Raw genomic sequence first — 20,167 nt, 5'->3', positions numbered from 1 at the left:
TTTGTCGCTGCTAGTTCGGTCTGCGCGCAGACTAAATCTGGGAACTCTCCTCCTGCCGGCCGTCTCAGACCGCTTCCCATTCCCTCTCGACCGTGGTCTCACATCGCTTTAGATTTTATCACCGGACTGCCTTCATCAGCGGGGAAGACAGTTATTCTTACGGTTGTCGATAGATTCTCTAAGGCGGCTCATTTCATTCCTCTCGCTAAGCTCCCTTCCGCTAAGGAGACGGCTCAGATCATTATCGAGAATGTTTTCCGAATTCATGGCCTTCCGTCAGACGTCGTTTCAGACAGAGGCCCGCAGTTCACGTCTCAATTTTGGAGGGAGTTTTGCCGTTTGATTGGGGCTTCCGTCAGTCTCTCGTCCGGCTTTCATCCCCAGTCTAACGGTCAAGCCGAACGTGCCAATCAGACTGTTGGTCGCATTTTACGCAGTCTTTCTTTTCGTAACCCTGCGTCTTGGTCAGAACAGCTCCCTGGGCAGAGTACGCCCACAACTCGCTTCCTTCGTCTGCTACCGGTCTATCTCCTTTTCAGAGTAGCCTCGGGTACCAGCCTCCGCTGTTCTCATCTCAGCTCGCCGAGTCCTGCGTCCCCTCCGCTCAGGCTTTTGTCCAGCGTTGCGAGCGCACCTGGAAGGGGTCAGGTCGGCACTTTGCCGTAATAGGGCGCAGACTGTGAGGGCCGCTAATAAGCGTAGGACCAAGAGTCCTAGATATTGTTGCGGTCAGAGAGTATGGCTCTCCACTCAGAACCTTCCCCTTAAGACAGCTTCTCGCAAGTTGGCCCCGCGGTTCATTGGTCCGTTCCGTATTTCTCAGGTCATTAATCCTGTCGCAGTGCGACTTCTTCTCCCGCGCTATCTTCGTCGCGTTCACCCGGTCTTCCATGTCTCCTGTGTTAAGCCCGTTCTTCGCGCCCCCGCTCATCCCTCCCCCCATCCTTGTCGAGGCGCACCTATCTACAGGGTTCGTAAGATTTTGGACATGCGCCCTCGGGGCCGTGGTCATCAGTACCTAGTGGATTGGGAGGGGTACGGTCCTGAGGAGAGGAGTTGGGTTCCCTCTCGGGACGTGCTGGACCGTTCGCTGATCGATGATTTCCTCCGTTGCCGCCAGGTTTCCTCCTCGAGTGTGCCAGGAGGCGCTCGGTGAGTGGGGGGGGGTACTGTCATGTCTTATTATGTCTGTTCCTGTCCTTTCTCTTCACTCTGTCTCTCTCTGCTGGTCTTATTAGGTTACCTTCTCTGTCTCTCCTTCTTCAGCTGTTCTACATCTCCCCTAACTAGCTCATTCATCCTTTCCCACCTGTTCTCTCTTTCTCCTCTGATTAGGTCTCTATTTCTCTCTCTGTTCCTGCTACTTTCAGTGTCAGATTCTTGTTTGTGTTTTTCATGCCAGAAGCAAGCTATCGTCTCGTTTGCTTCCACCTTGTCCTATCCTGTCGGAGTCGGCCTGGCAGGTGCATCCTGCACTATACAACGTCGGAAGAGGATTTATGCCATTCCTGTTTTTTCATTAAAGAACTCTGTTTTCTGTTAAAACCGCTTTTGGGTCTTCACTCAAGTACATAACACTATACAGCTCTATACTGCTCTATACTGCTCTATACTGCTATATACAGCTCTTTACTCCTCCATGCAACTCTATGCGGCTCTATACAGCTTTGTACTGCGCCATGCATCTCTGTACTGCTCTAAACAGCTCTATTCAGCTTAGACTGCTCCATACAGCTCTGTACTGCTCTATACTTCTGTATACAGCTCTGTACTGTTCTATGCAGCTCTATACAGCTCTTTACAGCTCTGTCCTGCTCTATACAGCTCTGTACTGCTTTATACAGCTCTATGCAGCTCTTTACAGCTCTATACGGCTCTGTTCTGCTCCATACCACTCTATGCAGCTCTATACAGCTCTATGCAGCTCTTTACAGCTCTGTTCTGCTCCATACTGCTCTGTGCTCTCTTTACAGCACTATACAGCTCTGTTCTGCTCCATAATGCTCTGTGCTCTCTTTACAGATCTATACAGCTCTGTTCTGCTCCATACTGCTCTGTGCTCTCTTTACAGCTCTATATAGCTCGAGGGCTACACAGCTCTATACAGCTCTATGCAGCTCTATACAGCTCTATTCAGCTCTGTTCTGCTCCATACTGCTCTATGCAGCTCTATACAGCCCTATGCAGCTCTTTACAGCTCTATACAGCTCTGTTCTGCTCCATACTGCTCTGTGCTCTCTTTACAGCTCTATACAGCTCTGTTCTGCTCCATACTGCTCTGTGCTCTCTATACAGCTCTGCTCTGCTCCATACTGCTCTGTGCTCTCTTTACAGCTCTATACAGCTCGAGGGCTATACAGCTCGATGCAGCTTGAAGTTCCCATCCTGTACGATGCTGTAAAGTGAGCAAAAATATTACATCTCTGCCTTCATTTTGTCAAGTGCTCCAACTCCTTTTTGGAAGTTTTCCTTGGTAAGCCATGCTCTTGATTTTGGTTGTTGTTGTTGAGCACCCCTCCTTTCCTTTGTTTGCTAAAGCACGAAGGACCATCTGAGCTCTGTACTCACCCAACATTTGTAAAGAAATGTAAAGCAGAAATGAACAAGTGGTCATAATTGTGATCTGGTCCAGACTGCCTTTCAAGTTAACATTTAACAATGGCGCTGGGGTTGAGCCCAGACAGAAAGGTCACTAAAGGTCATCATGACGTGAATACTGAGTACTACGTCCAACAGAGCAGAGAAAAGTCCCCCTTGTGAGTCATTTACGCATCACAAGCCTAGATATTACAGAAATACATCCAGTATATTTCTTTGTCAGTTCCCATTGAGTTCACGTCTTGGAGTTTTTTTAGTTGTTGGAGGAAAGCCCATGTTTTCATTGGTTAAGCAATCATGTTCTTTGGCCTGGGCTTGCCTGGAACAGGGAGTCCAGTCCAGGACCTATTAATTTCAAGCCAAAAATCCATTAGCTGGGAAATGACACATTTCATTCCCCGAACCGGACTCCACTCATAATGACCTTGAATCAATGTTAAACCAGGGAGCTGTGTGATTTTGGAGCCTGCAACAAAGGGTAAACAGGGTCAATTGTAATTCAGTCCCATTAATGTAAATGTCAGTTTGTGCTCAGAGACATTGGTTCACTGCTCCCCACTCTGATGTTTGAAAAGTTCTTCACTTTGTTCCAGCATTGGGATCTAATCAAACCTATTTGTGGTTCAATTGGATCATTTAAAACCAACTGCAGATTTTCATTGTAAACTAATGTGATTATTTGGTCAGAGACACAAGACGCCAAGACAAAACATTGACGTAAAACTTCAATTGAAAATGTTCACATTGCTTCACTCTGTTAGAATTAAGATGCTAAGCTCTTTCGCCATGTGTTTTAATGTTCTAAAATAGGATTAAAGGGCACATTTATAAGCAATTAATAATCATATACACCATGTGGCAACACATGCAGGTTGACACTGGGTATAGTAAGCAATATCAACTTTGTGTAATAAACGTCATGTTTATTGAGAGCTGGTGAATGCGTTTGCATTGTTTATGAATGTGTTGAGTCCTTGGGACTATAAGGGGCTCCGATAGTTATTGCCAAATGTTGAAACATAAAGCTTAGCAATGTAAGAGGAAGCACACTAACATGCCAGCCCTCTTACAAACTCTGACAATAGCCATTGAGCAGAAAACACACTACAATTCATATGTGTGAAAAACAAATTAAATGGAATATCTATTTAATCCAATTAAATTCAGGATGCTTTTCCCGTCAACAAATGTGGGATCTTAATTTGACCGGTATTGTCGCAACAACAGGATTTCAACAACTAGTCCATAATATCGCTCAATCGGAGGTTAGGCTATTAGTTGGCCAAAAGTAAGCTACATAAAAAGTGCAATTCCGTTCAAATAACTGTATGTTAATGTGGTTTTCAGTGAATTTATGTAAATCATGAAGCATCATGCATTTTCAACAAAATAAGAGTGCTGAAATTAAGATCCTACATCGGTACAGCACATCAGAAAGGTATTTTCAATTCAGCTCGGCTTGTCTTCTTGCCAGTTGCTCTTACTATTTTCCCAGCTGACTGGTCAGGCAGTTTCCTGGCCATTACACTACTCAGAGGGAGCAGCACCTGCTAATCCTATGAGTTACTATAGGGGTGGGAGTACATGTACCAATGCAGCTGGGAGGGGATGAGCGATGTTTTGACCCGTAATTCAATTAAAGGAGGGGACGGGCGGGAGGCAAACCTCAGCCAAGGCATCATTTTATAATTCTCTGTACTAATCTGGGGCAGCGCTGGAATGTGCTGTGCCAGTATTCAGTATGACAAGGCTTCATTACGCACAACACCTGAGAGAAATGACAGGATCTGAAATGAGATTCTGGGCTCTCGGCGGGTATACAACTCATTTTTTCTACTGCTTGACATGGCAGACATCATGTGAGAGATAGGCCCTCATAGTAAAAGGTTTGATAGAGGTCTACGTGGAATTTAAGACTACGTTTAAGCAATTTACCTGGTTGCATAGTAACAAGAATGAGCTCAGTATTGTATAATGTACATTTATGTTTTTTTTAACAAATATGCAGGTTGAATTATGCTTCAACGTTGTGAGATTAATTATTTTATACAGCAATCTTAAACTCCTTAACAATGCCTATAGATGTACAATACTGTATCATCAACAGTTGGAAGATCTTTTTTTCTTTTTAAAATTTATTTCCCCTTTATTTAACCAGGTAGGCTAGTTGAGAACAAGTTCTCATTTGCAACTGCGACCTGGCCATGATAAAGCAAAGCAGTGCGACGCAAACAACAACACAGAGTTACACATGGAATAAAAAAACACACAATCAATAATACAGTAGAAAATCTAAATACAGCATGTGCAAATGAGGTAGGATAAGGGAGGTAAGGCAATAAATAGGCCATGGTGGCAAAGTAATTACAATATAGCAATTAAACACTGGAATGGTAGGAATGTGAAAAAGATGAATGTGCAAGTTGAGATACTGGGGTGTGAAGGAGCAAGTTAAATAAATATATAAATTAATACAGTATGGGGATGAGGTAGATTAGATTAGCTATGTACAGGTGCAGTGATCTGTGAGCTGCTCTGACAGCTGGTGCTTAAAGCTAGTGAGGGAGGTAGTAGTTCCAGCTTCAGAGATTTTTGCAGTTTTTTCCAGTCATTGGCAGCAGAGAACTGGAAGGAAAGGCAGCCAAAGTAAGAATTGGCTTTGAGGGTGACCAGTGAGATATATCTGCTGGAGCGCGTGCTACGAGTGGGTGCTGCTATGGTGACCAGTGAACTGAGATAAGGCGGGGCTTTAGCAGAGACTTGTAGATAACCTGGAGCCAGTGGGTTTGGCGATGAGTATGAAGTGAGGGCCAGCCAACGAGAGCATACAGGTCGCAGTGGTAGGTAGTATATAGGGCTTTGGTGACTAAATGGATGGCACTGTGATAGACTGCATCCAATTTGTTGAGTAGAGTGTTGGAGGCTATTTTGTAAATGACATCGCCGAGGTCAAGGATCTGTAGGATGGTCAGTTTTACGAGGGTTTGTTTGGCAGCATGAGTGAAGGATGCTTTGTTGTGAAATAGGAAGCCGATTCTAGATTTACTGTCTCTAGGACGGTCTCTCGCCCCCTTATGGTGATAGGTGGAACCATGACAACCTGATTGTTGTTAATTTCTCTAAGACGGTCTCTGGCACCCTCTGGTGACAGATAAAACCATGACAACCTGATTGTCGTTAATGTAATGTCTCTAGGACAGTCTCTGGCACTCTCTGGTGACAGATAAAACCATGACAACCTGATTGTCGTTAATGTAATGTCTCTAGGACAGTCACTGGCCTCCTTCTGGTGACAGATAAAACCATGACAACCTGAGTGTCACTAATGTCTCTAGGACGGTCTCTGCTGCCCTCTGGTGACAGGTGGAACCATTACACTCTATCTCTCTCTTACATATCAATGCATACACAAAAACTGTCGAGGTCAAATAGGAGAGAGGCTTTGTGCCGCGAGGTGTTGCTTTATCTGATTTTTTAAACCAGGTTTGCTGTTTATTTGAGCAATATCAGATGGAAGGAAGTTCCATGCAATAAGGGCTCTATATAGTACTGTACGCTTTCTTGAATTTGTTCCAGATTTGGGGACAATAATTACTTTTCTATCTTTCCATCTAAATTCTATCAAGTCATTCAGTCTTTCACCATAGTTTTATTTTGACCGTTTGTTTACCAAACTATACAGTTTTCTTATTGTTTTGATCTTATTATTGATAATAATGTCATGATGTCTATGACCTCATCACTTTATGTCATTTGGAAAGACACCTGATGCAGTAAGATCATTATTTTATCAACAAACAACAACAAAAGCAATGCAGAGATAAGAGTGAGGGAAGGTTATTTTCTGATCAGAGATAAATTGAGCATGAAATATCTTCTTGAACAATTTCCTTTCTTCCTATCTATCAATGTTGATCACAAATTATTAAAGTGAAACAGTGAACCAAAATTGGACCACTTTCAGAGGGAGATATTTTCAGAATGGCTTAGGGATGATGTGAGTTCTGTACATCTGCTATCCCAGAAGATTATGTTCCCTTGTCGATACCTCTAATAAACCACAGGTGCATTAACGCCCTAGATTTGGAGCTAACCTATTTTAAAAGAACTTGAATTAAACTAAACTTAGAAAAAACCTCAACAATTAAAACCAGAATACTGGTGGTCTTTCCTAGCAGCAGGAGGTGGATATTAAAGGAACATTTCACCGCTGCTCTATTTCACTGTATATGCTTTATTGGGGATGTAGTTAGAATGCAAAAGTGACTAGCATAGAGAATGGTGTTGAGCCTCAGGAGCTGTCCATGGAGGTGAGTAGCATAGAGAATGGTGTTGAGCCTCAGGAGCTGTCCATGGAGATGAGTAGCATAGAGAATGGTGTTGAGCCTCAGGAGCTGTCCATGGAGGTGAGTAGCATAGAGAATGGTGTTGAGCCTCAGGAGCTGTCCATGGAGGTGAGTAGCATAGAGAATGGTGTTGAGCCTCAGGAGCTAACCTCTTTCAAAGAACTTGAATACAGGCGGTCATTCCTACGGTCATTCCTACGTAGCAGCAGGAGGTGGATTTTAAAGGATAATTTCACAACTGCGGTATTTCACTACATATGCCCATTAATATGTTATTAACAAATCATATGTGTGATAAAAATGTAGAATTTCCTCACTACACGCACAGACAAGTGTTTCCGCATCTCACCGGTAGAAACAGGCCAGCTACATTTCCAAGTTGTAAGTAAACCACAAAATCCAGAATTCATAGGCATTTCTGGACTTCAGGACTTTCAACACTTTTTTTAAATGAAAGAATATGGCACCATAGCGAACCTGCCAAGTGAGGGCCGCCCACCAAAACCCATGGACCAGGCAAGGAGGGCATTAATCTGAGAGGCAACAAAGAGACTAAAGATAACCCTGAAGGAGCTGCAAAGCTCCACAGCAGAGATTGTAGTATCTGTCCATAGTTCCACTTTAAGCCATACACTCCAAAGAGCTGGGCTTTATGGAAGAGTGGGCAGAAAAAAGCCATTGCTTAAAGAAAAAAATAAGCAAACATGTTTGGTGTTTGCCAAAAGGCGTGTGGGAGACTCCCCCAAACATAAACATAAAGGTACTCTGGTCAGACTAAAATTGAGCTTTTGATACGCTATGGCTGGCTCAAACCCAACACCTCTCATCACCCCGAGAACACCATCCAGTGAAGCATTGTGGTGGCAGCATCATGCTGTGGGGATGTTTTTCATCGGCAGGGACTGGGACAACGGTCAGAATTGAAGGAATGATGGATGGCGCTAAATACAAGGATATTGTTGAGGAACATCTGTTTCAGTCTTGAGACTGGGACGGAGGTTCACCTTCCAGCAGGACAATCACCCTAAGCATACTGCTAAAGCAACACTTGAGTGGTTTGAGGGGAAATATTTAAATGCCTTGGAATGGCCTAATCAAAGCCCAGACCTCAATCCAATTGAGAATCTGTGGTATGAGTTAAAGATTGCTCTAAACCAGAGGAAGTCATCCAACTGGAAGGAGCTGGAGCAGTTTTGCCTTGAAGAAAGGGCAAAGATCCCAGTGGCTAGATGTGCCAAGCTTATAGAGACATACCCCAAGAGACAGCTGTAATTGCTGTAAAAAGGTGGCTCTATAAGGTATTGACTTTGAGGGGGTGAATAGTTATGCGTGCTCAAGTTTTCAGTTTTTCTTTTGTTTTATTTCTTGTTTGTTCACCCCCCAAAAATAGTTTGCATATTCAAGTGGTAGGCATGTTGTGTAAATCAAATGATACAAACCCCCAAATCTATTTTAATTCCAGGTTGTTAGGCAACAAAATAGGAAAAATGCTAAGGGGGTTAATAATTTCAAAAGCCACCACCTTTAGATTGATGAGGAATTGAAACATCTTATGGTTGAGAGGGGTAATAGCTATGGAAAATATGTCTGGCAGCCCAACTGATTCATTTGCAAACAAATCAAATCCAATTCTATTTGTCACATGCGCTGAATACAACAGGTGTAGTATAGTGAAATGCTTACTTACACGCCCTTAATAACCAACATTGCAGTTTTCAGAAACCCCCCCCCCCCAAAAGAAAGTAAGTGATAAGAAAGCAAATAATTAAAGACTAAATAACGATAGTGGGGCTATATACAGGGGGTACCGGTTCATAGTAAATTTGTCAATGTGCAGTAGCAATGATGTCGAGGTAATTGAGGTAATTATGTGCATGCAGGTAGAGTTATTAAAGTGTCTATACATAGATGAGTGGGGGGTGCAAATATTCTGGGTAGCCATTTGATTACCTGTTCAGGAGTCTTATGGCTTGGGGGTAGAAGCTGTTTAGAAGCCTCTAGGACCTAGACTTGGCGCTCCAGTACTGCTTGCAGTACGTTAGCAGAGAGAACAGTCTATGATTAGGGTGGCTGGAGTATTTTAATTTTTTTAGGGCCTTCCTTTGACACCGCCTGGTATAGAGGTCCTGGATGGCAGGAAGCTTGACCCCAGTGATGTTCTGGTCCATACACACTACCTCCATCCCAGTCTCACTGTGGGGATGGTTTTCTCGGGGTGATGAGAGGTGTTGGGTTTGAGCCAGCCATAGCTGTCATGACTTCTGCCCGAAGTTGGTCCCTCTCCTTTTTTCGTTCTTGTATGAAGTTGCTGTTGAATTGCTCTGCCATTATTAGTATTAGTATTATTGTATGAGGTATTCTTGTTGGGGTTACCCCTGTGCTGTGATGTGGGTTTTATATGGTGTGTATTCTCTTTTCTCTCCACTGGCTATCTGGTAAACAGGCTACACTCTAGGCAGTCTCTTCTGCTGATGTGTGTGGGTCTGGTAGTGGTACTCTCCCTATTCTACACTTTTCCTTTCGGCATGGTTAATACCTGCCTGGCGCCCCAACAAAATCTTTCTTTGCCGCTCTCTAAAAAATAGCGCTACAACGGCGAGGTATAGTTACCTGTTACCGCTCATAGCTACAGCGATAGAGTCAATGCACGTGGCACGCTTCTTCACCAAACAAGATCTGGCTCTTGACCCAGACCCTGTCATTCCGCCTGCCCTGTCGGAAGCTGGGTGGGTTGGCCCATTTAAAGTCCTGAGGAGTGTGAATGAGGTATGTTACAGGTTACAGCTTCCCCCCGATTACCGCATTAACTCCTCGTTCCATGTGTCTCTCCTCAGGCCGGTGGCGGCTGGTCCACTCCAGTAGTCTGAGGTGCAGGAGGTTCCTCCATCCCCTCTGGACATCGTTGGAGCCCCGGCGTACTCCGTTCGTTCCTTGCTGGATTCAAGACGTCGGGCGAGGGCCTTTCAGTACCTCGTGGACTGAAAGGGGGGTATGGTCCGGAGGAGAAATGCTGGGTTCCGGTGGAGGACATGTTGGATCCTTCCATGCTGCGAGATTTCCACGGTCTCCATCCTCGCCCTCCGGTTCGTTCCCTTAGGTCGGTGCCGACGTGCTGCTGGAGCCGCATGTCAGGGGGTGAATACATATGCACGCACCACTTTTCCATTTTTTATTTTTTAGAATTTGGACTATTTTGTGTATGTCCATTACATGAAATCCAAATAATAATCCATTTAAATTACAGGTTGTAATGCAACAAATTAGGAAAAACTCAAAGGGGGATGAATACTTTTGCATGGCACTGTAACAGTTTATTATAGTCATTTTCTTAATGGGTGCTTATTGGTAACTGGCATCAGCAATTTCATAAATGGGTTAACCACCGACCAGCAAATATTATTTAAATCATCAACACTATATTAGGCCCAGTAAGCTTTTGGAACATTGGTTTTCCTAGATATGGCTACTATATTGTGATCACTACTGCAACGGCTCTCCTCTTCGTTTGATGATGAGGAATAGGAATCATTGGACAAAAAACGCAGCGTGGTAAGTGTTTATAGTACATTTAATTTAATAAACTGAACACTGAATGACAAAAAAACAACAAAGAGATAATAAATAAATTAATAGAACAACACGAAACAGTCCTGAAAGGTGAAAAAACAGGAAACAACTACCCACAAACACAGGTGGGAACAGGCTGCCTAAGTATGGTTCTCAATCAGAGACAACGATTGAGAGCTGCCTCTGATTGGGAACCATACCAGGCCAAACACAGAAATACAACATACAGAACAAAACATAGAATGAAAAACATAGAATGCCCACCCCAACTCCTAATCCGCTCCTTATGATTCCCCTGCGTAATCATCTACAAAGGAATTGTGGCCTCCCTGACCAGCCCTGACCCTAATGGTCGACTATCTAAAGAGTGCACTTTTACTAACGGAATCCTCAACCTCTGAGCGAGTCCGCGATCTATAAAGTTCCCAGCTTTGCCTAAATCGACTAGCGCCTTATTTTATTTTTTTTACCTTTATTTTACTAGTCAAGTCAGTTAAGAACAAATTCTTATTTTCAATGACAGCCTAGGAACAGTGGGTTAACTGCCTGTTCAGGGGCAGAACGACAGATTTGTACCTTGTCAGCTCGGGGACCTGCAACCTTTTGGTTACTAGTCCAACGCTCTAACCACTAGGCTACCCTGCCGCCCCAATGCTGGAGAGAGGGAAAAAATTTAAGGAAACAAATTAATAAAAACATGTGACCAACAGGAAACTCTGGGAGAGTGTGGTGCTGACTCACCTGGGGTGACCGAGGAGTGTTCTGCCTGCCCTCTCGAATCCTAGATGAACTCCTCTAGCACCGACCGGAAGTGTACCCTCTCCGGCCACAACTGGTACAGGAGGAGCCTCCTCCTCCGATCTCCCTAGAAGCGGCCCCTCCTAGCTCCATCGGGATAGGAGTGGGAGGGTCAGGAGGTGGAACTGACAGGACCCTTTCAGAATGTCCGCGAGCAGCTAGCAGATGGTCTAACTGATCGACAAGTCTATCAGTTCATCCAGGCTAAGCGTAGTGTCCCGACAAGCCAGCTCCCTGCGGACGTCCTCTCTCAGGCTACACCTGTAATGGTCTATCAGGGCCCTGTCATTCCACCCTGCTCCAGCAAGGTCCGGAAATCCAGCGCGAAGTCCTGCGCGCTCCTCGTCCCCTGCCTGAGATGGAACAACCTCTCACCCACCGCTCGGCCCTCCGGAGGGTGATCGAACACGGCCCGGAAACGGCGGGTGAACTCCGGGTAGTTGCCCCTCGCTGAGTCGGGCCCGTTCCAGACAGCATTGGCACAACTAATACGGTCTAGTGGTGAAGTTTCCCATTAATTTGACGATATACATTATGTCATTTCGATAACAGTCTTTGAGTGACATGAAAGTGGAATTTTAAAGGTACTATACTTTAACTTTTAGTATGAAGAATACGGAAAATCAATCAGAAGATGAATATCATTGTGGTGTAGAAAGATTGATGGATGGATATCATCATCATCATCATCATCACAATCATCATCATCATCTCATCATCAGTATCATCACCATCATCACCGTCACCATCTTCATCATCATCATCACCATCATCACAACCCATCATCTTGCTGCCAGTAAGAAAGGCCTTCTGAGGGCGAGAGGTGGTCTAGCAGTTAGGAGCCTTGGGCCAGTAACCGAAAGGTTGATGTTTCGAATCTCTGAGCTGACTAGGTGAAAATCTGTCTGGCTTCAGTGGAGTTCTGGTAGCCAAAGGAGCCGTCCTCCTCCTGAAATCCACAAACTGCTGTTTCATCTTCTTCTCATTGAGTTGCTTATTATTCCACCACAAGTGAAAGTTATCCACAAAGTACCTGGCATCACGGCCGTCACCCTCAATTATACACCCTACAATAGAGGAGTCATCTTCTTTTAGCTAAATGTACTCAACTGTTATTTTGCTATGTAGATTTGCACAACCCCTTCAGGTTCTGTCAACTTTAATTTCCCCTACATGACCTCTCTACGCCCCAGGTGACCTTTGTACGGTTAACGTGGGAGCAGACATTCTCTGTTAGCTTAACCCTGTTCTGTCAGAACATCTTCAGAGGCTAACACTAAATGTGGCTTTTATATTACCAGCCTAATGCTGGAGGGGAAAGTGCCAGAACGTTCTCTGTGAAGGGTGTAATTAATGCCTTTGACAGCATATTTAATCTGGAGCACTTAAAGTGAAGGATAATTCTCAGTGGGTTACACGGGGAACTGGATCCGTGGTGGTTTTGACATCACCGGAGCGATCATAACATCGGCGGTCCCCAATGACTCTTCTTCTTTAAAACCTGTGCTTTATTCTGCTAAAGAACCACTACTTAACCTATGTCACCTTGTTCAAAAAATGAAAGAACGATAGACACAACTCTAAAAATATTATCCATTTCACTCTGGTAAATGCAGCTAAAAAGATAAACAAAAGAGCCGCAATGATGGGTCATTTGATTAGTTCAGTGGAGTCTGGCACAAAATAACAGTGTATCTGTTCACCACAATGGAACTGATTGGAGCAGTTGGATAAGCTGGACACAATAGCAGCAGAAGAGAACAACAATTATTAAATGATCTTCTAATCAGAACACTGGTGAAGAAAGACAAAGCACAGCATGCTTGGGAGGTCCTACCAACAGCTGGAAAGAGCTAGATAACAAACATGGATGTCTCAGTAGCCAGTGAACAGATTGGTTCAGATTAAGCCCTGCGATATCCCATCACAGACAGTGCATCATAGAATTAGTCCACTGCAATAACACTTCTCTCTTTCAAAAGGAACCTGAATTGTCTGACAATATCTTTTAGAGGGACAGGATCAAGCAATGATCTAGTTCCCAGTTAAAAGATACAAAGCGATTTGATGCAACATTGGGTTCTTTCAACCACACAGGTGGATTCAGAATCTATTGGGGATGTAGTTAGAATGCAAAAGTAAGTAGCATAGAGAATGGTGTTGAATCTCAGGAGCTGTCCATGGAGGTGAGTAGCATAGAGAATGGTGTTGAATCTCAGGAGCTGTCCATGGAGGTGAGTAGCATAGGGAATGGTGTTGAATCTCAGGAGCTGTCCATGGAGGTGAGTAGCATAGGGAATGGTGTTGAGCCTCAGGAGCTGTCCATGGAGGTGAGTAGCATAGAGAATGGTGTTGAATCTCAGGAGCTGTCCAACAGCGAAGTATAGTCTTTCAAAAATAGCAGACTGTACAGCTGGGGCACTTTGAATACTCACTGCATTCTCCTGTCTTCTCTTGCTTCACAGTGATGAGGAACCCTTGTTTCCACCTATCCAAACCTGTTCGTCTCATTTGTGTTAGGCCAGTGACTCCTTCAAACAGAAAAACACGATTCAATAGGTCAAACCTCAGATCCCACTTGGATCACGATCAGGCTTTACTTCTAGGGAGGACCGATGGATGCATGTCAAAAGTATTCAAACAATGCCCCAGTCAATGTCATAGCATTTATCTCAATTCAATAGTGTTTAACACATACTGTGAGTTTCCACACAATATAATGCATCTCTAAGTGTTTTATGATGTAAGGTCCTTTTTAAAAATGGTATATCCTTGGGTTATATTTTTGTTCAAAAGAAAAATTGTTCCTTTTGAAAATGATATTAGCAAGGCTATTTGAAATATGAGGTTAAAGGGTGAGTTGGCAATGAGTTACTAATAGCAAATAAAATATTTCACGTCTGATTAATCCTTTAAATGATGTATCATGCTTTCCCACATCCCTTCACAAGATCGGCACAAAAGTGTTCAACTTGGTTATGCAAATCTCTCAGATCATGGCACATTTGTGCTAGCCGTTCAAATAGGGGCCAAGCTGAACTTGCATCTAAGGCGGTAATCATTTTCAGCCCGTGCAAGGGTATGCATTATGGCATTACCTCCTGAGCTAATGAGATATTCCTACCTTTTGTAATTCAAAAGCAATTCACGGAACGGCGTTTCATCAAAACAATGAATGCATTTGTTCAAGCACTGTAAAACCCAGACATGAACTCAAATGTAGTTTAAAGCCTTAATCTTGATCTAAGAGCAAGATAATCTGATACAGAGATAAACCACTTTTTCAGTGGTGCCCAACTCAGTCTGGGAAATATCAGTATCAAATCAAATCAAATGTATTTGTCACATACACATGGTTAACAGATGTTAATGTGAGTGTAGCGAAATGCTTGTGCTTCTAGTTCTGACAATGCAGTAATAACCAACGAGTAATCTAACCTAACAATTCAACAACAATTACCTTATACACACAAGTGCAAAGGGATTAAGAATATGTACAGAAAGATATTTGAATGAGTGATGGTACAGAACGGCAAAGGCAAGATGCAGTAGATGGTATCGAGTACAGTATATACATATGAGATGAGTAATGTAGGGTATGTAAACAAAGTGGCATAGTTTAAAGTGGCTAGTGATATATGTATTACATAAAGATGCAGTAGATGATATAGAGTACAGTATATACATATACATATGAGATGAGTAATGTAGGGTATGAAAACATTATATAAAGTAGCATTGTTTAAAGTGGCTAGTGATATATTTTACATCAATTTCCATCAATTCCCATTATTAAAGTGGCTGGAGTTGAGTCAGTGTGTTGGCAACAGCCACTCAATGTTAGTGGTGGCTGTTTAACAGTCTGATGGCCTTGAGATAGAAGCTGTTTTTCAGTCTCTCGGTTCCTGCTTTGATGCACCTGTACTGACCTCGCCTTCTGTATGAAAGCGGGGTGAACAGGCAGTGGCTTGGGTGGTTGTTGTCCTTGATGATCTTTATGGCCTTCCTGTGACATCGGGTGGTGTAGGTGTCCTGGAGGGCAGGTAGTTTGCCCCTGGTGATCCGTTGTGCAGACCTCACTACCCTCTGGAGAGCCTTACGGTTGTGGGCGGAGCAGTTGCCGTACCAAGCGGTGATACAGCCCGACAGGATGTTCTCGATTGTGCATCTGTAGAAGTTTGTGAGTGCTTTTGGTGACAAGCCAAATTTCTTCAGCCTCCTGAGGTTGAAGAGGCGCTGCTGCGCCTTCTTCAAGACGCTGTCTGTGTGGGTGGACCAATTCAGTTTGTTTCCGTGATGTGTACGCCAAGGAACTTAAAACTAACTACCCTCTCCACTAATGTCCCTTTCTTTCTTGTCCTGTGTGGCTCAGTCGGTAGAGCATGGCGCTTGCAACGCCAAGCGTCGTGGGTTCGATTCCCACTGGGGCCACCCATATGTAAAAGTAGTGGCCCCAGCCGACTTGTAAGTCACTTTGGACAAAAGCGTCTGCTAAATGGGATATATTATTATTATTATTATTATTCTAATGAACTCGCTCACCGAATCAGCGTATTCGTTAATGTTGTTGTTCGCAGCAATGCGGAACATATCCCAGTCCATGTGATGGCAGCAGTCTTGAAGCGTGGAATCAGATTGGTCGGACCAGCGTTGAACAGACCTGAGCATGGGAGCTTCTTGTTTTAGTTTCTGTCTGTAGGCAGGGAGAAACAAAATGGAGTTGTGGTCAGCTTTTCTGAAAGGAGGGCGGGGGAGGGCCTTATATGCATCGCGGAAGTTAGAATAGCAATGATCCAATGTTTTACCAGCCCTGGTTGTGCAATCGATATGCTGATACAATTTAGGGAGTCTTATTGTCAGATTAGCCTTGTTAAAATCCCCAGCTACAATGAATGCAGCCTCAGGATATGTGGTTTCCAGTTTGCAAAGTGTCAAATAAAGTTCGTTCAGGGCCATCGATGTGTCTGCTTGGGGGGGAATATATATGGCTGTGATTATAATCGAAGAGAATTCCCTTGGTAGATAATGTGGTCAACATTTGATATTGAGGAATTCTAAGTCAGGTGAACAGAAGGACTTGAGTTCCTGTATGTTGTTGTGATCAAACCACGTCTCGTTAATCATAAGGCATACGCCCCCGCCCCTCTTCTTACCAGAAAGATGTTTGTTTCTGTCGGCGCGATGCGTGAAGAAACCAGCTGGCTGCACCGATTCCGTTAGCGTTTCTCGAGTGAGCCACGTTTCTGTGAAGCAAAGAATGTTACAGTCTCTGATGTCTCTCTGGAATGCAACCCATGCTCGGATTTCATCAACCTTGTTGTCAAGAGACTGGACATTGGTGAGTAGTATGCTAGGGAGTGGTGCGCGATGTGCTTGTCTCCGGAGCCTGACCAGAAGACCACTTCGTTTGCCTCTTTTACGATGTCGTTGTTTTCGGTCGCAGGCTGGGATCCATTCCGTTGTCCTGGGTGGAAGGCAGAACACAGGATCCACTTCGGGAAAGTCATATTCCTGGTCGTACTGCTGGTCAGTTGACGTTGCTCTTATGTTCAGTAGTTCTTCCCGACTGTATGTAATGAAACCTAAGATTACCTGGGGTACCAATGTAAGAAATAACACGTAAAAAAACAAAATACTGCATAGTTTCCTAGGAACGCGAAGCGAGGCGGCCATCTCTCTCGGTGCCGGAAGTAAACGGTCTACATCATATTCTACATCATATTAGTAAGGCACAGATAAAAAGGATTAAGGTTAGGGTTAGGGTTAGGGTTAGGGTTAGGGTTAGGGTTAGGGTTGTCATGGTTGGGGTGGGTGAGGTAAGGGTTAGTATTAACTTTGGTTAGGTGGAACCGCCATCCGACACCATAGGAAATCTTTTGGCAATGCAATGTCTATTGGAAATCAACGTCATCTGCATCGTTACATTATTGTTGACCATTTATTTGTGTATGTTTTTGGTCCACCTAACTGTCACTTGCTCAGACATTTGAATCTAATCCAAAATATATAAGCATTACAACAGGATACTAAGTAAATAATATAATTAGAAAACTATAGATTAATGGTTCAAATTAGGGACCATAAATTCCAGTTTGGTATGCAAATGTAAGACGTTTCAGTGTGTCAGCATCAGGTAAGGTCTTGCTGGTTGGGATTGATTTCCTTTATCTACACCACTCCCTAGAATTCATTCTTCCCAAGAGAGAGATAAACATGGTCTCTCAACGCTTGTGAATTCTATTCCATATTTATGAGGGCAGGGCCAAGTTCTGTGAGGTGAACCTGTACTTTTGAGAAGTGGGCACTGACGGGCACTGAAACACTGTTGCTGTCATGGAAATGAACCCTGTGGTTTGATGGGAACACCACAGTCCTACGGTTTCAGCATGGAGCTGGACAACATTTTGGAATTACTCGCAATGTCCTATCAGCTCTCATGTCAAATATGTAATATCATCAAAGTTGTTTAATGAAAGGCAATACTATAGAAATATGTGGTCATCAATATGATTTTCAGAATAATTAAAAATGCAGAAGGGGTACAGAGAAGATTTATAGTTGAGGTACTACTGTAGGTAAACAGTGCAATAATTGAACATTTAAATGGCAAGCTGGAGGGGACTTACATCCAAGAAGGTATTGTTTTCTGAATGTCCTACTCTCTGGTATAGAATACAGAGTCATTTCCCTGTAATAACTCATTTTGACATTCAAGTGGATGCGGTCGTCTCTGTACGCCACTTATTTTCAAACTCAATTTACTGCAACATGCACTTCTTTTTTGATACAGCATTTAGAATTCATGTAGTATCAGTGGATACACGCCCACTTCAGCAATAATTGTAACGTACGTTGTTTGAAGGAGACCAAGGCGCAGCGTAATTTGTGGTCATCGTATTTATTAAATGAGAACCAGAAACAAAATAACAACGTGAAACCAAAACGACCATACTGTACTGTTCCGTTCCGTTCCGTAGGCTACAAGAGCTGTACAACATACAGTAGGTGGGAAAAAGGCTACCTAAGTATGATTCCCAATCAGAGACAACGATAGACAGCTGCCTCTGATTGGGAACCAAACTCGGCCAAACACAAAGAAATACAAAACATAGAATGCCCACCCCACATCACACCCTGACCTCACCAAATAGTGAAATAAAACGGCTCTCTAAGGTCAGGGCGTGACAATAATGTCATACAGTTTTTTTTCCAATAACTTTTCACAGTTTTGTGTAACATGTAGGTGTCTAAAAAATGGTGACCTAAAGCCTTGTTCACAATGCCAGTTTGACGAGACTGAAATATATATATTTTTTAGCATATGCAGTCTGAACATCCAAAAAGCACATGGAATCGGATATTTTTCGACACATTTTAAACCACCTTCGTGATTTGTTTGTTTTGACTGTTATTTAGCATTTCTTGTTGCATGCTAGCTACTTTGTTGACAGTTTGACAAGAACGTGGTTGATAACTAGTTTGTTAATTGTTTATAAACATATGAGAGATTGTGCTAAAAAGCTAAACAGCTAGCTAATTAACTGCTGTGGCTAGCCATGCTATCTAAAATAGTGTTGGATAGCATAATGAGTGTAATCGTTCTTACACTATGATTTTGAAAACTCTAAGGTACTGGGAAACATCCATGGCATGGCATTGTCACTTTAGCTTGCTACATATTTTCTGAGTGATAGGAAGCAGGAGCAGCACCACCAATCAGTCTACATTACACCACTGCGCACACATTTGTCATTACTATGACAACTAGCGTAGCCATGTCAGCAAATGACTGCTGTCTGAACACACAGACATTCTCAACTCCCTTACAAAACTATAATAGTTTACCAATACAGACGGAGGATCTTAATTTGAGCCAGTTTTTTACAGCAGGAAAATAATCCTGCAGCAACAGGAAATGTGAATTATTATTTGGATTATAGGTTGACAATCAAGTCTGATATTTCAAAGTGGAAATTACAAAACTGCTACCTCAAATACAGTACACTACAAGTTAAAGAAGGTAAACATTTCCTGCATCAGGGTGATCAAATTAAGTCCTATATCGTGGTAGAAGTATTGTCATTATTTAATTATTTAATGTAAAACACTTTAGAAAGAGCTATCTGGAAAGTTGCTTTCTGCAGTGAGAGAGCTATCTGGAAAGCTGCTATCTGCCGCGAGAGAGTTATCTGGAAAGTTGCTTTCTGCAGTGAGAGAGCTATCTGGAAAGCTGCTATCTGCCGCGAGAGAGTTATCTGGAAAGCTGCTATCTGCTGTGAGAGAGCTATCTGGAAAGTTGCTTTCTGCAGTGAGAGAGCTATCTGGAAAGCTGCTATCTGCCGTGAGAGAGCTATCTGGAAAGCTGCTATCTGCTGTGAGAGAGCTATCTGGAAAGCTGCTTTCTGCAGTGAGAGAGCTATCTGGAAAGCTGCTTTCACAGTGAGAGAGCTATCTGGAAAGCTGCTATCTGCCATGAGAGAGCTATCTGGAAAGCTGCTATCTGCAGTGAGAGAGCTATCTGGAAAGCTGATTTCTGCAGTGAATAGAATCCTGACCTTACTAGTTGAACATAAATACAGAATGGAAATGACACTTTTAGTCTGTAGGATCTCAGGTAGGCTTTTATAGACATTGTTTAAAAGACAGCATTTATTACTCAGTGAGAAACTTTTTAGACCGATAAGATTCAATTAACAGTGAGGTGATCAAATGCTTATAAAACAAATGTTGTTGAACTGCTTCATAATTCCCTGCCCCTAAAGAGGACAACTAATTTCCTATGCACATTAAACGCTGCTTGCTTAATGAACAGTTGCTACTGTAAACTACCTGAGAAGGTACAGCCACGCACAGAGATA

The 20,167-nt window shown here is 43.2% G+C and overlaps 1 protein-coding gene across 1 annotated transcript in view; it reads left to right on the top strand.

The window, feature by feature from the left end:
- Positions 1-20,167, top strand: part of LOC135518971 (PTB domain-containing engulfment adapter protein 1) — a 224,257-nt gene that overhangs the window by 11,149 nt on the left and 192,941 nt on the right. Inside the window, exon 2 of the mRNA XM_064943961.1 lies at positions 9,779-10,079. The gene's annotated coding sequence lies outside the window, so the exon portion shown is untranslated. The remainder of the gene's footprint in view (positions 1-9,778; positions 10,080-20,167) is intronic.

Source organism: Oncorhynchus masou, chromosome 29 (assembly GCF_036934945.1).
Source record: "Oncorhynchus masou masou isolate Uvic2021 chromosome 29, UVic_Omas_1.1, whole genome shotgun sequence".
NCBI lineage: Eukaryota > Metazoa > Chordata > Actinopteri > Salmoniformes > Salmonidae > Oncorhynchus > Oncorhynchus masou.
The sequence above is the reverse complement of the archived record's forward strand: the minus strand, read 5'-3'. Positions and strand labels throughout refer to the sequence as shown.